Raw genomic sequence first — 20,276 nt, forward strand, 5'->3', positions numbered from 1 at the left:
TACTATTATTCTAGAGAATTAAAAATAGAAAATAAATCAAAGGCAAGAATATAAATTCAGTAGTTTTGATATCAAATTTTAATATTAATAAAACACTAATTTTATTTTAAAGTATGAAATCAATATGAACAAAGGACTACAACTATACTAAAGGAAATCTTTTCCCTTGCTTCAATGTAAAATGAGTATCACAATAACACCTGTATTACAAGGTAATTTTAAAATTAAGTGAGAAATTTACATAGGACTTGGAACAACACAATTATTCAATGAACCTCAGGTACTACTATGATTATGCTTCTACAAAACTATACATTCATCCTAAATTAGCATAAATATATAACAAAACTCTCAAAGTCATTTCTACTAGAAATTTCATTGTAAATATCTTTAAAAAACATAGACAGATTTGCAAGAAGTATTTTTTTTAAAAAAGAGTAATTGGCAAGAAAGGCTTTTTCCTTACTTAAATGCATTATAAAATATCAATAATTCAAAAAGCATTGCACTTATGACAATTGGCAAAGTGTTACATTCAGATAGATATAAAAACACTTACCTATTTAAATTTTTGTTTATTATATAAGTGGCATCAAAAATCTATAGGAGAAAAATTATTTAACAAATAATGTTTGTACAGTGATGGTGGAAGACATCATTGCGAATACTCAACATTTGTGAGATAAAAATAAATTCTAGATGAAACAGGACCACGTTTAAAAGCAACAGAGAAAATTTCATTAAAATATCATTTGCTTTTATTGTGTGAAAACAGAAAACTTTTGCAACATCCAAATCAAATGAAAATTACAGCTAGGCATGGTGGTTCCTGCCTTCTGGGGCGATAGAGTATGGGGGATATGAGTTTGAGGTCACCTTGGACAAACGTAATGGTGAGACCTTATCTCAAAAACAAAATAAAAACACGGGCTGGGTGTGTGTAACTCAAGTGGTTGCCTCACATACACAAACCCTGAATTCAATCCCCAGCCTTGGGGGAAAAAAAGAAAATCATTAACCGAGAGAATTAAGCAGTGCAAACCCGCCAGACAGTTACTAGCTGTTAATTTTTTATTAATTAATTAACTTTAAAAATGATAAACTTCTGAAAAGCATAGAACATGATAAAAATTTATAGAGCTATAAATCATTCAGAAGTAAGCAAAAAATGTTGGACCCAGCTGGTAATCAGAAGCACAATTCTAACAGTGAACCATCTATGTATATTTTAAGTGTTAGTCACTCCTGTCAAACTCCTCATTTTGCAGCCTGAGAAATTCCAGGGCACTCCACACTGTTTCTGCAAGCCCTGCCCCGTGCATGCCTCAGTGCCATCTTTCTTGTTTTTATTTTTTTATTTTTTGTCCTGTCATGGGGCCTGAACTCGGCCTGGACACTGTCCCTCAGCTCTTTAGCTCAAGGCTGGAGCTCTACTACTTGAGCCACAGTGCCACTTCAGGCTGTTTTTCTTTTTGCTTATGTGGTGCTGAGGAATTGAACCCAGGGCCTCATGCATGCAAGGCAAGCGCTCTACCACTGAGCCACCTTCCCAGCCCTCAGTGCCATCTTTCTACATCTGCACCTTCCATTTCACACTACTGGCCCAGTGTCTGACATGTACCCATTCCTCCTTTTTAGGAACAGTGACCAATTTCCTTCCTTATTGGTGAAACAGTAGTAGAACTGAAAGTTGAGATCATCTGCAAAATACGGGGCTTGTGATCCACAAGAGACCTTTCAGATTATTGCTCCTAGAGAAACTTTATTGGGCAGGGGAGAGAGGACACAGAAAAAGTAAGCAATATCTGATGGTGATGTGGGCCATGAAGACTGAATGACAAGGTGACAGGTAAGAGCCTACCTTTGACTGCTCACTCTAGGCACAGGAAAAAGGGTGCATTAGGACAGGCTGGGGAGCTGGGTCAACACTATCAGAAACTAACGAATGGTGCCTAAGTGTCAGTGCAATGCAGCATTCCCAGAAGGAAGTCGTGAAGTGAGCAGATCCAGTGTCTGTGAAAGCCAGGCGGCCATTTGTGAGATGTATGGCTTCCCATGATTTTTACACTCAGATGCTGAAGAAGCTCTTCAGAGATATAACCTCTTCCTTCTCACCTATCTTCTGCAACTGGACCTCGTAATTTGTTGTAGGAATCCGAATGGTTCCTATGACAAACTTTATTTGTGCTGTATTGTTTGGAGAGAAATGAACGATTGTCTATTTTGGGTATTAATCTTCAGTTGTTTCCATGGATACCTGATTCACTTAGAAAGGAAGCAAGGGAAATAAGGGACTCAGAGGCCAGGGTTTCTCATGGATGAAAAGTCTAAGGCTCAGCGAGGGGCAGCTGTAAACCCCATGACAGTGGACACAGGTCAGTTACAAATGAAACTCCAGCTGCTGTGTTTAGAAAAAGGGAAGCATGTTCAGTTATTTTTCAGGTGCTATGTAAGAGCACCTGAGTTTCTGTTCAATGGAGAAGATCAGTTTTCAAATCAGACCTTCATCAAACACTTGCCCTTTTTTGCTGAGGGGAGTTAGAAGAGAAAACAATGTAACCCAGACTTGAACTAGAAAAATAAGTGTCAAAAACCCCACAGATATTGGATGTGGTGGTGCAAGCCTATAATCTCAGCTCTTCAGAAGGTGGGGGAAATCAGGACGATCACAAGTTTGAGGCCAGCCCAGGCAAAGTTAGCCAAACCCTGTCTCAAAACACAAATATGCAAGATGATCAAGATGTGATCATAGTCATAAACTGACATGTTGAATTAAAACCCCTTTGTACAACTACTTAAACATAATATGTGTTTTGGTCGGTCGTGGGCTTGAACTCTGGGCCTGGGCACTGTCCCTGAACCCTTCAGCTCAAGACAAGCGCTCTACCAGTTGAGCCACAGCGCCACTTCCATTTCTTTTTCTGGTGGTTAATTGGAGATAAGAGTCTCACGGATGTTCCTGCCCAGGCTGTATTTGAACTGCGATACTCAGATCTCAGCCTCCTGAGTAGCAGGGATTATAGGCAAGAGCCACCAGCACCCAGCATAATATTTGTTTAATTTAAACTTAAAAGGCAAATACAAACAAAACAGCTAAGGTTATGGCTCAAGAAATTAGAGAGCTTGCCTCACATGTGTGAAATATGGGGTTCAATCAATCCATCGATACACAAAAAATAAGTCATAAAGAATTGAGCCCAGCAGGGCTATCTAGAAGCAGAAGGAATCCTGTCTTGAAGCAGTACCTTTAGAGAAATACTCTTCCTACACTGACTGAATTTAGAACCTGATTTTCTAAACAACTATATACAGATAGTAAGGTGTTGGTCTATAATTTCACACTTTGTGAGTAACCAAAGAAAGGCATATATTCTGTGTCTGAGCTAAGACAGAGTAATAGATGAACTGGCAAGAATCAGAAGAAACTGAGCAATAAATGAAGAGAAGTTGAGACTAGAATAAAGATGATTCTTCCATGTACACCTGGTTAAGTGATCTCACTAGTTCTTTACTCAAGGAAAAAAACAGAAAAATCATATCACAATCATTTTGCATTTCATTTACATTTTGCTGTGTAGGATTGCACTTAAGTTGACAATTTTTATCATTTTGGGGGGTCTGAGGGGTTTTTTTGGTGGGTAAGGAAAGAGGGGATAATGAATGGTGATTTTTATATGTTGGGATAGGAGAGATCCCAATCACTAAAATGGATAGCATTCCTGACCAAGTTTTAAGTCCACTTGGAATTAAATACAGGTTGAGATACATGGATATATGGATCATTTTAGGTCCTTAGAACAGGTCTGATGTGGAGAATTTGGTTTCTATGCAGCAAGTTTACTGTTTCCTAAACTATGCTAGGGAGACAGACAGACTCTGTAACATTGAAACTTCCAGGTAGCCTGCCACACAGGACACCATGGAGAAAATGTGCTGCCCTCAGACAGCAAGGAGAGAGGAGATGGTTGCATTGAGCTCACTTCTCAGACTCATCCGATTGGTAGAACATTTTCAGCCTGGCTTTAATTCCACAACGTATCACCTTGGTGTTTGGATCAAATTTCTGTCTCATTTTTCTTTTCAGCTCTCCTCTTCTGATACAGTGAGTTCATCTGCAGTTGGCACTTGCCAAGGGCATTTTAGTCACATCCACTGAGGCTTTACCACTTCCTAGTTCATGGCCACAGGCTGCTGCACCAGGTTCATTTTAGGTAACTGGCCTAGCTGAAGAACTTTAAAAGATGGAGAGGATAGGTGGGCATGTTGAAAAGGGCGACATTGATCGAGATATGTTGTAGTCACATGCTGCTTTGTTAAATGGCAAATCCTTTGTGCAATGAATTAAAGATAATAATAAAAATGACAACAAGTAAATAACCAATAAATGAAAAAGAAACATCAGTGGAACAGTGATTCTCAAAGCTTTGATTTCACTGGCAAGAGTAGGGAGACAAAAAGGGACTCCGACATGCCAAAATGAATGTAAAGTTTCTATATCCCTTCCTGTCCCTTTGAACTACTGAGATTTCATAATTGAAATGAGGTATCAGATAGATGATTGATAGATTAGATAGGTAGATAAATAGATAGATAGATAGATAGATAGATAGATAGATAGATAGATAGATAGATAGATAGATAGATAGATAGATAGATAGATAGATAGATAGATGATGGAGAGATAGACAAATACACAGACAGATTAAAGACAGTAGATTCAAAGTTAATCTGGAAGGCAGAATCCTGGAAGTTTCTACAAATGGGAAGGAAGTGAGCTGGAAGTTTATTGGGAGCCTAAATGATAGGTCATTCCAACATTGTGTTTTGTGTTTTGTGCCTGTCTTCCAGTTGAATCCCAGAGAGGAAATATCCAGTCAAAGCACTAGCAAGCAGTCCAACCTAAACTGGAACCAAGAGATATTGAACTCCAAAGTTCAAGCTGTATTTCCAAACAGCTGACTCTGGCAGTTTAAGTGAACCTGGCTAGGCAGACAGCCACAGACCAGAATCCTTAATTAGAAAAGCACAGAAGGAATAAGAAATGGCCCACAGTTAATTTCATAGAGAGCTCTTTTCCCTTCCAAGTGTGGGCAAAATGGACTGAAATGAAACTGTCATCCTGAAAATAAAATCTGCTCCCTGCAGCCAGCAGAGTCTCTGTGCAATCTGCTTGTGATTGGTCCTTTGAAAGTTTAAGCTGGGTCAGGCAGGACTGACCTCCTTAACCAATTTTAAATCCAAGCAATATTTAAAACATTTCACTCTGGAAAAAATAATTTTCCGTCTGAAGCAATTAAAGAAGCAGAGCAAGACATAGGGAGACTTTTTTGAGGAATAAAAGATGGAATCGCTTGTCCTAAATTTTCATCATTTGTTTACCCAAGGTTTCCCTGCAACAAATAAATAGTACTGCAAACAATTCTCCAGCCCTCAGGTTAATCAACTGGCAGGCTCCAAAGAAAGCTTGCTGAACTCAAGCTAATCCTCTCATCAGCTAGACAAACACTCTTAGATCTTCCTAAGAGTAGCACAACTGGCTTTGTTACTATTGTAAATTTGTTCCTTTTTACTAAGATTCCACCTTTTGATACACCAATCAAACTTCCTACAGTAAAAGCCCACCTGTCTAAGGTCAACCAAAAGGTCAGAAAGCCCTAGGGAAAGAAAAATATTAGTGAAAGTCCAAGACACTGGCCCAGAGCTTCCAATATATAGAATCTAGGCAGAGATGGATGTCATCCTAAAATAACAAATGGGAAGAGAGTCTCCAAAGAGACTACAGAGGCATTATAATGGTAATACTGTATTTCTTTCTTTCTTTCTTTCTTTTTATCTTTTGGTTTATTCCCTATTGTCTCTGTTTTTTTTTTTTTATTTCTGTACCCTTTGTCTTGTATTTAAGTTTATCTGATTTGGGGAAGGGAAAAGAAATCACAGAAATGACGGACAAAGTGTGAACCAATTCAAAAGTGATACTCACTATATCCTATGTTAAAAATGAACTATACAACTTGGGGTATAGGTGGGGCCATGATGGAAAAAAGTAGGAGAAAATGAGGGAGAGTGTAACATCGTTCAAAAAGTAATGTACTCATTACCTTACTTAGATAACTGTAACTCCTCTGTATGTCACCTTTACAATAAAATTTAAATTAAAAAATAGAAACCCACTGGAGTCCTAACCCTCAGTAACTATGAATGCGGCATATTTGGAATAAAGCTACACAGAAAAATCATTTCCTTACAACATTTCAGATATAAAATGGTGGGTGATCTGCACCAGGAAATTCTCCAGTTCTCTGCAGACACAACTGGGTGCCTTATAATTTGATTCAATTCTGACACTGGCTAACCAGAATTAGCACAGATTCCACAACTTGAGGTCTCGGTCTTATAAAAACTGCCCATCAATTCGGATGTCATCTGTAAGCAATGGGTTCCCAGCTTACCAACACTTCTGCCCAACTTGGATACAAATCAGGGATTCCCAGGATTTTCTTCTCAAGTGTATAATTTGCTACAAAGGCTCACAGAGTTTAGGGAACCATTTTACTTACTATCACTGGTAATAGTAAACAAAAGAAATTGAGAAGGCATTTATAAGGGACAGAGATGAAGTAGCAGATGAAGAGGCACATAGAACAAGAGGGTGAAAGGTCCCAGGTACAGGGATTTCTGTCCCCAAGTCATTTGGGTGCCCTACCCCACTCCCAGAAAATGAGGATGTTCTCTAACCTAGAACCTTCTTTCTGGAGTCCTTCACTTAGAAGTGTGTTTCATTTTGGGGGGCATGTGAAGACATGTTGATTAAACCAATAGTCATCAATGGTTTACCCGACCTTAAGCTCCTCCCCACTCCCAGGAGGGCAAGATTGAGGTAGAGAGTTCCGGTTCTCTAATCATGCTGTTATGGTTGGATCTTGAATGTTGTCCCAAACCTCATGAGTTAAAAGCTAGATGCCCAGCTGATGGCATGGTTGGGATGGGATCAAAGGAAGCTTCAGGGAGGAAGGCCTGGTTGGAGGAAGCTGGTCTTCGGGGGTTGGTCTACATATATGTTCCATTCATGTATCCAGCCCAATGGAGAACCATCACTCCCCACTAGCAATCATGTGAAGCTCTTGTGGTACAGAGCAGAAACAAGAGAACATCTGAAATACCTCTTAAAACCATTGCTCATGACAATGAAACCATCATTTCCATCATAAAACCCCTCGACCCAAAGAAGGTCACATCACCATGTCAAGTAGGCTTCTCTTCTGGGGATTGAGAAGAAAAATTTGCTGGATAATAATATAAACTTCAATAGTGCTGATGCAATTTATACCTCTGTTTTGTCATTTCACAGAGCTCTTGGAAGACAGAGAAAAGTCTAGTGGATATTTCTTAGGATGCTGAGGAAGTTAAAATGCAGAAGGCCACTTTTCCTGGTCTCCTCCATTCCGATGAACTCATGACAAACTCCAGTTCAGATGTGATATCCAGAAGAAGGTGGACATGTGTGGAAAACATTCCAACAAGATCAGCCATCAACTTCCAGCTGCAAGCTAAGGAGCCTCTTCTCAGTGGTAGCAGAGCCTCATTCCCTGAACAGTCTTGAGGTAGAAACAAGTCTGTCCAGTAGCTGGCCCTCCCAGAGGTCCTATGAGCTACCAAATATCTTGTTAAAATTCCTCTTCTGCCTAAATTAGAACAGATGTAACGTCTGCAGCAATGAGTCTGATGGACGTAACCCAGGGCACACCACTTCCTTAGCAGGTGCTCCTGGTTTACTGGAAGAAAGCAATGAATAAGATGGATGTTATTTCATTTATTAAGTGCTTAGTGTATACCAGGCACCATTTGAAGACATTTCAATGCCTTCTTTTCATTTAATCTTTATATGATCTTGTGAGGTAGATGCTATTATTATCCATATTTCACTGATCAAGACATTATAGCCTAGAGAGCTTTAAGAATGAAGCTTTCACATAATCTAATGATGAGCAACCATTCCCATGGGAAGTGTTACATTTCTTGCATTGCCTTAATTAAAAATATGGCTCTCAGAACTTGGCAAGTATGTGACCAACTTGGGACCCCCACAGTCTTGAATGGGCATGTGGAGTTTCGTGATGTCTTTCTTGTCAACCAGCCTTTGTAGGAGACATTTAGCAAACTCTCACTCTGATCAGTCATTTAATACTTCTTATCATTTTCTCCTCCAATTCACATTTCATCAGATAAAGTTTTATTCTTCTTCTTGAATAATCTCTGGAGGATAGAAGGACCAGGAAAAAAAAAAAAGCTTTTAAGAACATTGTTTCAGGAGTTCCACCAGCCTCTTTGGGGAAATAGCTTTGAAATAACTCAGATATTATTTTAAAATTGTCACTTAGTGAATTAACCCTTCCGCTGCTTTCTGAGATGAGAAGCATTATCAATTCCACTGTGCTAATCTTCTATTCCAAGATTAAATACCCAGAGTAAAGTAGGAGTGAATTCTGCAATATCCTGAAGATTGTCACTTAGAGGAGTCTTTTTTGCAGATATATATAGAGCGAGATCAACTGATTTTACTGATGTGACTTAGCTTGAAGTAGATAAAAAAGACAGTGAGATGCAAGGCAGTTTAGAACATAGGCTTTGATTTTCCAGATCTCTATGCAGAGCTGCTTCCAGTAAGCATTTGGGTAAAGAAAGTGGCCCTTTATCAGGACTGCCAACTCTGTCTCTCCTGCAAGCCCCTGTCTTGAGTCACCTCCTACCTAGTTTTGGTTTCTTTTGTGCATTAGGAGAGAACTAAGCTAACAAAGATCAAATGAGTATCCACTCTAAGTAGATATGAATAGGAAACATATCAGTTGTTTCAATGTTCATGAACCATTATGGACTCAGTTGAAAAGGGATGAAGGGGCCAGGTGCCAGTGGCTCATGCCTCTAATCCTCGCTACTCAAAAGGCTGAGATCTGAGGATCACGGTTCAAAGCCAGCCTGGGCAGGAAACGCCATGGGACTAGAGCATATGGCCTGAGTTGTAACCCTTGTGCTCCAAACATGACTGCATTTGAAAAGAGAGTCTTTAAAGAAATAACTTAAATTGAGATTGTTTCAATGGGCCAAAATTCAATATAAGAACAGGAAATTTGAACATGGTCATGTGGACACATAGGAAAGATCGTATGGAAATACAACAGGAATATAGTTGTCTTCAAGTTCCTCAGAAAGTTCTCTTGAAGGACTCTGTCAACGCTTCGGTCTCAAGACTTCCCAGCCTTCAGAACTGAGCAGCTAGCTCCAAGTCTGTGGTTTATGTCACCCAGCTGGGGGTTCTTTGTGATAGCAGCCCCCGTAAAAATGCAAACTCGCCAATACATCATCCCGATGAGGAGTTTTGCAGAACTACGGATTGTCATGCCATGAGGACCCTTAAGATGACTATTCTAAAACTCTTCGTGTCTAACTTTCTTCAGTCTTGCTCTTTCATGGCAGGAATGGTAAAAATGGTTAGCCTGTATTTGGTGACATTGACTAGATGGCATGGAAAGCCAGCAGCATTGGTGGCTGGTGACCTTGAATAGGGCTCTGCCATTGTACACAGGTTCAGGAAAGGTAAAGAACTAGACAGGGCAACAGCAAGGATTCATCATGTCTGATGTAGGCATCCTCCTCTGGCCATACCTTCTAGTAGATGGTGCTATTCTGTTATCTTCCCCAACACCTTCCAGATGCATCCTTCTCCATGTGGTTTTTAAAGATACCAAATTTGCCTAGTATCCTTCTTAGTTAAGTAACTACACTCTAATCCATATGCAGACTATGCCTAAGCAACTGGCTGCCTAGAACCCACTACTCTGTATATGGTTCATATTATTGTATGTTAGTTTGGTTTGGTTTTGGATCTTTTGGGGTTGTTGTTGTTGTTAGTTTATTGAGATCAAAACACATTGTGAAGCCCAGGCTCACCTCAAATTCATGATCCTCCTGCTTCCGCCTCTTGAACTCTCAAATTATAGATGTCAGCAACCACACACCTACAATAATAGAATTATGAATGGAATAACAAAATGCTGAAACAAGAATACAGGTTGACCCATTGTAACAATGAGATGTACAAGATGCTATGTTGAAAACGAACTTTACAACTTGGCTGGGGGAGGGAGGACTTGAGAAGGTGGGGAGGGAAGGGATGGTAGGGAAAAAACGAAGGAGAGATTACCAGTTACCTTTCACCTCTTATCTTTTCATCTCTTTTACAGACCATAGAAAGTCAACATTTTCTGTACTTAATCAATAAGAAACAGAAGGTCAGAGAAGTTAGGGTGCCTTCCTACGGCCACACGGACAGCTAGAAACAGAGGAGACACTGTGTTTCCCATTCTTCCCATGAACCCAGTGTGTGTCATTTGCAGACTCATCTGACTCTAGAGAGAAGCTGGTGAGATCCAGGCATTAGAAAAATGGGGATTTCCTGCACACATGGTTGTTCTGTGACTGTGGAGTCCACTCTACAGTGGTCAAGCCATGTGAATAAGCAAATTTCACAGAGATATTTCCTTCATAAGCTCTTTTCCTTCATAACTCTGCAACCCAAACTGAAACATGAAACCTCCCATAATCACTTAGGAAAATCACACTGATATGGGATAGATGGGTGTTTAATCTCTTCAGAGATGTGGCTCACCAACCTGAGATAGATACTCTGGGGGCACAAATGGCCTTCCTGAAGAAAGCAGGGACTCGTTTGTCTTCAAAGCAAATACAAGCAAACATACATCAATGGCTGCCTTTTACATCTGGGGAAACTGCTATCATAGCCAGACAGTTCAGCCAAAATGTGTGGATCTCCTTCTTGTGCCCCAATCTAGAGACCTGGGTCATCCATTTTGCCCCTCTGAGTCATCCCTTCTCTGAGGCTCTGAGTGGTCTCTGTAGACCCCGGAAACCTGCTTCTACATCCTGAATTCTCCTGGAGTTGTCACTCTCATTCGTCCAGTTGTCTTAATGATGTCTTCCCCCCTAGGTGGTTCTACTTGAAATTCTTTCCTGCTAGTTTCAACTTGAAGGTCAAAAATAATATTGCATTTTAATTATCCATGGATTGAAATTTCAATAGTCATAGTTCCAGAACAAAAAATATATATACCACTTACTGCCTACCATGGATGTCCCACAAAAATGATTCCTGAACACAAAGGAACAGAAGATCTGCAGCCTGACTTGAGCTTGCAGAATCTGTAGAAGACTTCAACCTCCAGGTGGAGACAGCTTTTAGTGATGTCATTCATAGGTGCCCTCGTCTGTCTCTGGTGACATTCTTTATACCATGGGCCTGGGGGGGCGGGGGCAAGGGAGAGGAGGGGACTGCTCTAAGTTTATTCCAAAAGTGCTGAAGTCATATATTTAAATAGATTTAAATACATAAACATTTAACTCACAAGCTACTCCAATTTGTTCTTTCAACAAGTACATTTTCTTATGAATCATGGAATATAAGACGATGACCCAGACTTTTGTTTCAGCCCACAGGTGAGTACAGTAACAGCACCCCAGTAAGGTGCTAAGTGTCCTAAAGAGACAAAGGGGGGGACTTGTGGGAGTGTAAAATGATATAAACTATAAACAAGAGTGAATGTGATCAAGAACGCCTAAAAGGAAAAGCCCAGTGAACGACGCCTTCAGGCAATGTCTGGCTGATTCTTCACAGTTCCATGAGGTGGGGTTCTTATGAACGGAGCCAGCGACAGCGACTACATCTAGTGAGCTCGTGAGAGAGTAAGGCCTGGTGTCAGAGACAGGCCCTCAGCTCTGAAGACTCCTCTGATCCAGCTACCCTGCACTCTGGAGGGAGACCAGAATCTTCTCAGGGATGACACGATTCTCAAATAGCCCAGTAAAATCAGGTAGGCTACAGATGAAGAATGAGGCCCAGGAATTCCTGTTATGCAAGGACAGTAAGGCCAGTGACTTTAGGTAAGTTAAGGATTCTCCCATGAGTGCTCCTTAATGCCTATGCATTTACATTTATAGATTAGGTCTGACCAATTCCAATTATTTTCTGTATTTTAATTATTTTTCCTTGTGAAATAGCATGTTTTAACTATGTCTTCAGCCAGTGATTTCCCCATAACCCAAGCCATAAAAAAGAGTGGGTTCCTTGGGAACCGGGACCCTATCCATGAACTAAAGGTCAAGTGGGATCAGGGCACATGTGGCAGCTAGAAGAAAACAGGAGTTGGGTCCTGGGCTGAGAAAGCCCAGGAAGAATGAGGGAGTGCAGGGAGTCAGCAGTAGTTTTCAGGGCAGAATGCCTGCAGATTGCTCCATTTGTCAGTCCTAAAATGGGAGTCAGAGGAGGTAAGAATGAAAAAAGGAACTACAAACATGAGGGCAGACTGTAACAAATTCCATACACCGAGCTGTGCCCCAAAGGCAGGAAAAGGAAACAGGAAGACGCTTTGAGCTTCCACTTAAGAAACCAAAATGCAAAGAATGAGACTCGTGCAGAGGATGAGCAAATCACAGCCTCAGGCTTCATGCTTGGTGCACAGGCCCAGGGCCTTCCGTGTTCCTACTACAGTGAGCAGTGCCGCCAATCTGTTCCAGTCTGTCTCCGTGTGTTTAATGTCATCACCAAGAATCCACTTCTAATGCGCATCATTCCAGTGAATGAAGTTTCCCAAGTCAGACACCATTTCAGACACTCATGAGGGTGCTCAGCTCCCCCCAGTTTTTTGATCCAATATGAAGAGAAGACCTGTATGTTCCAGAATTCAGGCTTCTTGTTTGGTTCTGCAACTAAGAGAACCCCAAATAAGTCCTCTAGCTTCACTTACTTGCAGTTGACTTTGCAAATCACTTATGTTGGGGGTGGGGTGGAGGTGTTAATACAGCTAAGCAATATAATCTTAGTCTTTGACTAGCATTGCTGTAAAAGATAGCTCTGATGTGTGGGTAATATATATAATATATAATTATATCATAAATATAATAATATAAATATATAATATATAATTATATATATAATATATAATAATAATAGATGCTCCCAAGCTTGTTTTCAGGGACATGAAGGATGGGTTTGCTGAAAACACTGATTCTTGGGCCTTCCTCTCCTTCTTATAGGAAGGTAAGAGCAAACTGAGACAGTGACCTATCCCAGGCCCTTGAATCCTACAGTCATTGATTCCCTCCCACCCATGGACCCTATTCCTCCTCTGCCTTCCTATAAGCTCTTTCCCATATCTGAGTTCTTTAAGAGAAACTTTGTGGAAATAATCTCCTGTCTTCTTTGGTTTGCTAGCTTTGCAAAAAATGATTTTCCTCTTCTAATGTGTATAAATTAATTTAGGTTTGGTCATAGTGCTAGTGAAGCACCTCCCAATTTTGTCAGCCTTACAGAAACAAAATCAGCATGTAAGTGATAGCTTACTATGCACATATACACACATACACACACATACTTACAATCCAGCTTTGTATACTGAGGTGTGAGCAACTAAGTTCAGTTACCATGACAGTGTTGAAATCTCAGTCAGACTTCGTTTATGTGGCTGCTGAGAGTTTTGTCTTTATTACCATATCCTGGGATAGAAGCACCATACCTATGGCTAAGTGTGCTCCTAAGAGGAAAGCAGATATAACATATGGTCCTGAGCAAGATCCCAGACAAGGCCACAAATCCTGCATTCTAGATGTATGGGACCATTCCTCTGCTGGGTAAAAAATTAAGATGCAGAGGAATAGTGAAGTATAGTAAAGCAAAAAGATTATTGAAAGCAAACATGAAGTACAAACTCTCCATAGTGAGGGGCCCCAGACCCAGGAGTCTAATGAAGTTCTTTCAGGGAAGTGGCCTTTGTGCTTTGATCATTCTCTTCTTACCTTGGGACATAACTGGTCAGCGAGGACCCACATATCTACTTGGGTCCCTCATTGGTCTCTTCTATAGGAGCAAGCATGGAAGTAAATCCAATTGGTCATGTCCAATTGTGGATTTGATTGGACATGCCTGATTGTGCATGAGGCATTTCTTCACTGCTGACATAAGGACTTTGGGTAGGAACCTAGGGCATTATGGGAAGAAGAAGCACCATTTTGAGCAAGGGCTTGAGGCACTATGGGAACAGGAAGTGCCATTTTGAGACAGAGCCCAAGGCACTGTGGGAAAAAAGAAGCACCATGTTGGGCCACATGTTTTTTTGCCAGGTGTATTGTCTACTATTTTCTAACTCTATCTACCTAACAGTTCCTCTTTCTTTCTCTTATAACCACTTCAGCAAAATGTCCTCAGCCTGGGAAGCATCTGTATCTTTTCCTCTAACTCTTGTAACAGTCCTAGAAGGGAGTCACTTTGCTGCAGGAATGTTTTGGCTAAGTATGTCCTGGTTGAGATGTATTTGATTATATTTAGGAAAAAATAATATTGAAGTAACCATTACATATTGACAATATAATATATGAATACTGGCTCTAACTGGCACCATCTTGGCATCTTGGTAGATGATGGGGACTTCCCCATCATCCCACACCCAGGTGTTAGGCTTGCCTTCATTCCTAGAGGCAGGGATTGGGACTTGGATAATAGGTTCCTGGACCTGCCAGACAGGTACGGTGAACTCCTGAGACTCTGTAAACTCTCAAGCTCCCTGTGACCCTGCACCCTGTCCATGACCCTACTGAGGCTCCCTCCACCTCTGCCACCAATGTGCCATGCCTCCTGACGCTCCTCAGGTACCATGGCACCCCTCCTCAACTCTCCCTTAGAGTTGATCTGTTTGTTGCCATTGTTTTTCTGCTCCTTCTTTACTTCCTGCATGGCTCAGTTTCCTAAGAGTATTAAGTGCATTCAATGCTACAAGATTTTTGGGGACATGGATCCATTCACAGTCGCCAGCTTTCTAATAAAGACTCCCCATTCAACCTCTCAAAATGTGGCTTCTCTGAATCTCATGATCAAATTCCCATATAATAAATAAATGAAACAAGTACATATTCAATGTATACAATCTAACTATGGAGGTGAATTTAATCCGCCCCTCCTTCCCACTCTATAGGAAAGAGAAGAGATTCTAAAAGACTGAGAGAGCTGCTTGGGGTCACACAGCTACTCACGAGGTGGCTCGTTTCTAGCATGTACATGTGTTCACCCTTAGCCAACACTGGTTTAAATGTATGGAGGGACACATATTCTAGGCTGGAAAGTGTTAATAAAGTATAGGAAAGAACTAAGAAAAATATTTCCATATTTATTGCCATTTCTGTCCATCTAATAGCTCTACTTTAGGTTCGGGGCTTTGGCCCCTATCTTTGATAATATAATGACTGGAGAGCCTTGATTGTTTAATTAGAAATACAACACCATTATTCAAACAGTTGTCATTACCTAAGCTGTAATGGTCAGAGGACAGTCTTAAAATAAGAGGGAAAAAATGGTTGACACATCTAATTTAATTGTATTTATTTTCATATTTCTAAAAATATTTTCTCTTCAAACAGCTTCTGGGCACACATTCAAAACTATAAATTGGCCAAGTTGACACACTGTCCTCTTCAGCCTCTTTTGTATGGAATTAATCCAGTGGCTTTCTGTGTGTGTGTGTGTGTGTCTGTGTGTGTGTGTGTGTGTGTGTGTGTGTGTGTCAGCATGAGCACATGTGTGCACACGTGCTCACGCAGCAGCCCCAGGGCTTGAACTCAGGGCCACAACATTGTCCCTGAATTTTCATGTTCAAGTTTAGTGTTCTACCATTAGAGCCACAGCACCATATCAGCTTTTTGCTGATTAATTGGAGATAAGAGTCTCACAGACTTTTCTTCCCTGGCTAGCTGGCTTTGAACTATGATGCTCAGATCTCAGCCTCCTGATTAACTAGGATTACAGGCGTGAGCCACTGTATCCTTGCTTCTATATTGTTTTTGTATATCACACCCTGAAAGATGTCTCTCACCTCAGATGTCCAGCTGACATCAAGTATAGTAAGAATACAAAGATTCCTTGCTCTAGGCCCAGGAGAAAGAGGGCCAGGAGGCTGGGAAGGTAGCTCAGTGGTAGAGTGCGTGCCTTGCAAGCATGAGGCCCTGGGTTCGATTCCTCAGCACCACATAAACAGAAAAAGCCGGAAGTGGCTCCAGTGGTAGAGCACTAGCCTTGAGCTGAAGAGCTGAGGGACAGCGCCCAGACCCAGAGTTCAGGCCCCATGACCAGCAAAACAAACAGAAAGAAAGAAAGAAAGAAAGAAAGAAAGAAAGAAAGAAAGAAAGAAAGAAAGAAAGAAAGAAAGAAAGAAAGAAAGAAAGAAAGAAAGAAAGAAAGAAAGACAGAAAGAGGGCCAGTTTCCTCAGACAACTCAGGCACAGTACCTACTCCTAAGCCCTGGTGCACAGCAGAGTTCTCCACACCTCAGATACATCCTAACATCATCCACTCTGATGCAGGGGGTCACCTGACCATGCTATAAGAACCCTGGGTCTAGAAAGAGGATAAGGATCTGCTAAGACCACCTGTCAGGAAGCCATTAGACACTTACACTGTGTTAGGCATGAAGTGCTGCCCATGAACAGAATTCATTTCTTCCTTTAAACATTCCTATGAATCCTCTTTCACCAAGGCAGACTCTGAGGCACAGTTACTAGGAAACATAGAGAAGAGGATTCCTGGCGTGGGGGTGGAGAACAGGAAACAGGATTCCTGAGCTGAGCCTAAAAAGGGATGGAGTGTTGCTAGGCAACCCAGGGATAGGGAGGATCCAGGCAGAGGCAATGGAGAAGGAAAAGCTGCATGCCAACAAATGTCTTAGAAATCTTTTTTTATCATCCAGGAGGGTAGAGGATGAAGGCCCAGCCTGGGGCAGGTGCCACCAAAAGGCAGAGGAGACATGAAGATAAAGAGTAGAGTGGGAGGAAGAGTCGCCAGGACTGGATGGATGGGAATCGAGGGGTGAGGGAGAGATGCGGAAGGAGCTCAGACCCGAGAGGGGCTGAGGTGGACTTCAGCACATCTCTGAGATGAGAATGCGGCAGAGGAGGCAGGCCGATGGGTGGAGCTGGGACGAGCTAAGAAGACTGCCCTGGGAGGCATCCTGAGAAGATGTCAATAAGCAGCTACTCACATAGGTAGTGGGTGAGGGACAAATCTGGAAGCTGGAGACAAGAGACAACTGATAAGCATCCTGTGCGTGACAAATTTAATACAGTAAAATTCTCAGAGTGTTATGGACCCACGACTAGTTAGAAATCGAGATACCAGTTCAGTAGTACCAGAATGGGACCTGGGATTTCTAGCAAGTTCCTAGATGATGGTGACATATTTGGTCTGCGAATCGCATGGAAGTAGCAAAGTAGTAGACTGTTCGAGGTGCCCGAGAAGACCACTCAGAGACAAAAATAAAGCCGTGTGCCCGTAACACAGGGACAACAGCATTTGAAGGTTGGACACAGGTGCTGACTCATGAAGACACAGATGACATGGTCAGCAGTATAAAGAACTAGGCCTCAATGCTCTCTGTCTCAGACACGAAGGACATACAGACTTCTGATGAAGGGCGTGCCAATATTATCGTCCAAAAAAGAAGCCAAGCTCAAGTGTCTGGCAGATGTGCAATGTGGAAACTTTAGTCTGACCTTTGTGAGACATCTCTACTGGCTCACTGTACTGAGACCTCAAAGCCAGTGACTGAGCCAATCAGCTCTGCACCCAGGCCTTGAAACAGAGTATTATGGGCTGGTTCCTTCCCACAAAAATCACATGTGTGAATCCTGAGCTCTAATACTTCAAAATGTGACTGTATTTGGAGACAAAGTCTTTAAAGGGGTACATAAGGTAAAAAGACTGAACAACTATAAGAACCCTCAGGTCAGAAGAAGTCATTAGAACAGACCAGAAGAGGACACAACAAGAAAGCAACTAAAGGGAGAGCCTCAGGAGAAGCTAATCTGGTAGAGCTTGATCTTGGAATTATGGCTTCCAGAACTCTGAGCATATATATGTCCATTGCTTTACCCACCCAGTTTGAAGAGACTTGCTTATGGCAGTATCAGCAAACCAATACAGTAAGTGTTCATTAAAATGGCATACGACACAGACATAAGGTCGACACCTCTTTCTCCAGTGAGTCTCCTGGTCTCAGTGGAACTGTGGTCTTTGGTTCCCCTTTTCCTCACCCATCTGTGACCCTGTCTGCTCTCATACAAGAGCTCTGGGGATGACACAGAAATGCAAACAGTCAACATGGGGGTTGGGGGAGGGAGGAGGTGGAGGAGGGGAGCTGCTGCTGATGGAACAATTCTTAGGGTGACAAGAACCAAGTGTCTAAGAGCCGCGTGTCTATGGTGTATTGTAGCAGAGGGGACCCTGGGCCTTTGGACTTCGTCCAAGGTAACTAGCATAAACTTTTAGGGCCAACAATTTTCGTATGGTAACTATCAGATCTGGGTGATTTAGGTACAAAGAGATGGCAACTAACTAATGTTAGGAGGCAAGGTAAGATTCACAGCTAAATGCTAAGAAGTCTGCCCAACTAATATTTCTAACACTGAAACGCGTGTGCTTCCATGGTTCCCTCGTGCAGCAGTACCCCTACAGCCTCCAAAAAGTTCAAACACCCTCATCTCAACAAATAAAACTTTACTGATGTTCAAGCAAATCTCATTAGAATACAATTCAAAATACCTTAAAAACAATCTGCTTGGGAAAATCAAATATAGTTTCCTCTCATGAGTATAAGAATACCACAGAAGAATTTTACAGTATTGTTTAGGATTTCCTATATTTTTTTCTTTCCCAAGATGCCTGGCATCCACAGAGCTCCTTTCTTTAAAAGGTACATCATTAAATCCTAAAAGTAACCCTGGATGTATGTATATTTAATATGTGCAGATAGTGTTAATCACAAGGGTCAACACAACCAGCCTCTGGCCTCACACACAATACAGAGGTGGAATTTATCTCAAGCTCCCGAGACTCCCAAACCTCTGGGCATGCTACTGTTTCTAGTACCTTCTATTGTACAAATTCTTCATTCTCATAGTCATCTTCCAAGTTTATTTTGTACAGATTTGTCTTCATATCCTGTGTGCCCTACAGAAGAATCTGTCCAGGACCTGGAAGCCCAAAACACAGAGCATCAAGCCACGACCAAGTCCTGATGTACTTGTCCAGGGTCTGAAGCCACCAATTTCCATCCAACAATCCTCTTTGCTATGTTAATCAACAGGCCCCTAACTCCACTTCAAAGAAGATCCTTGTCTCGGATCTGAATTGTTCATTTTACAACCGTCTCAAATGATCTCTCTGTTTACCTGAAAATTTCAGAAAGAATGCTGGCTCTTTTATGAACTGTTGTCTCCCTGATCAAAGCAAACTGTTCAGCCTAGTGATCAAAGCGATGTGAACTCCCAGCTGGACTCCTTTCCCATGCTGTACAACTCCCACTACTAAAACCATGATTCAAAAGCCTGGTTCAACTCAAGAATTCTGATTACAGTTTCCAAATGGCCTGTTCCCCGACAGGCTTTGAACAAAGCTATGGAAAAGAGCAGCGTAAGCTTCAAAAATTATGAGAAATTATAATGACAGTAATAATCTGATCTTGCAAATAAACATGTCGTGATAATCTCTCACCTACTAATTGCCTTTAGAAATACTAAGGTCATACAGTGTAACCCCTGTAGGAAGGAAAAGGTGGAAGATCCAAAGCAGAAATGAATCTAGGGGCAGAAAACATGGCCCCAGGCATTTGAATACCTTTCAATTTGGTTTGCGACCAAGAGCCCTGGGAGATTATAAATTGAAGCTTCATTTGATGACATCCTGTGTCTGGGATGATTTAGTGAATGATGTCTTCAGCTGACACAGGGAACACACCAAACCTCGTGTCTCCCAGCAGGACACACGGCAACAGCCTGAGGTCTAAATACCTAGCTTCCTTTGCAGAATAGGACAGGCTTCTGAAATGTGACGTATGTGAAAGGATGGGGAACAGAGCATTTGGGGGACAGAACTAACTTGGCTGTTTCTCCAGAGGTGGGGAGGAAAGAAAACGAAGTCATTTTGGCAACACAAAAGAGGCCCTCAGCCGGGCACTGGCAGCTCACCCTTGTGATCCTAACACTTCAGGAGATCCCTACTCCAAACCAAATCACATGAGAGAATCTGAGAGAATCTGATCGCCATTTAACCAGCAAAAAGTCAGAAGCAGAGATGTGGCTCATGTTGTAGAGCACCAGCCTTGGGTGATACTGACAGAGACAGTTCAGCCCACAGGATGCATTTTAGAAGCCAGCCACAGACAAAGACC

At 41.6% G+C, this 20,276-nt stretch overlaps 1 long non-coding RNA gene across 1 annotated transcript in view; it reads right to left on the bottom strand.

The window, feature by feature from the left end:
- Positions 1 to 8,071: 8,071 nt before the first annotated feature.
- LOC138820843 (uncharacterized) overlaps positions 8,072 to 20,276 on the bottom strand; it is a 91,316-nt gene continuing 79,111 nt past the window's right edge. Inside the window, exons 2-3 of the long non-coding RNA XR_011369999.1 lie at positions 9,946 to 10,013; positions 8,072 to 8,253 (exon numbers count right to left, since the gene is read on the bottom strand). This is a non-coding gene — a long non-coding RNA (uncharacterized lncRNA). The remainder of the gene's footprint in view (positions 8,254 to 9,945; positions 10,014 to 20,276) is intronic.

Source organism: Dipodomys merriami, unplaced genomic scaffold, assembly GCF_024711535.1.
Source record: "Dipodomys merriami isolate MVZ:Mamm:240054 unplaced genomic scaffold, mDipMer1.0.p SCAF_9, whole genome shotgun sequence".
Lineage (NCBI taxonomy): Eukaryota > Metazoa > Chordata > Mammalia > Rodentia > Heteromyidae > Dipodomys > Dipodomys merriami.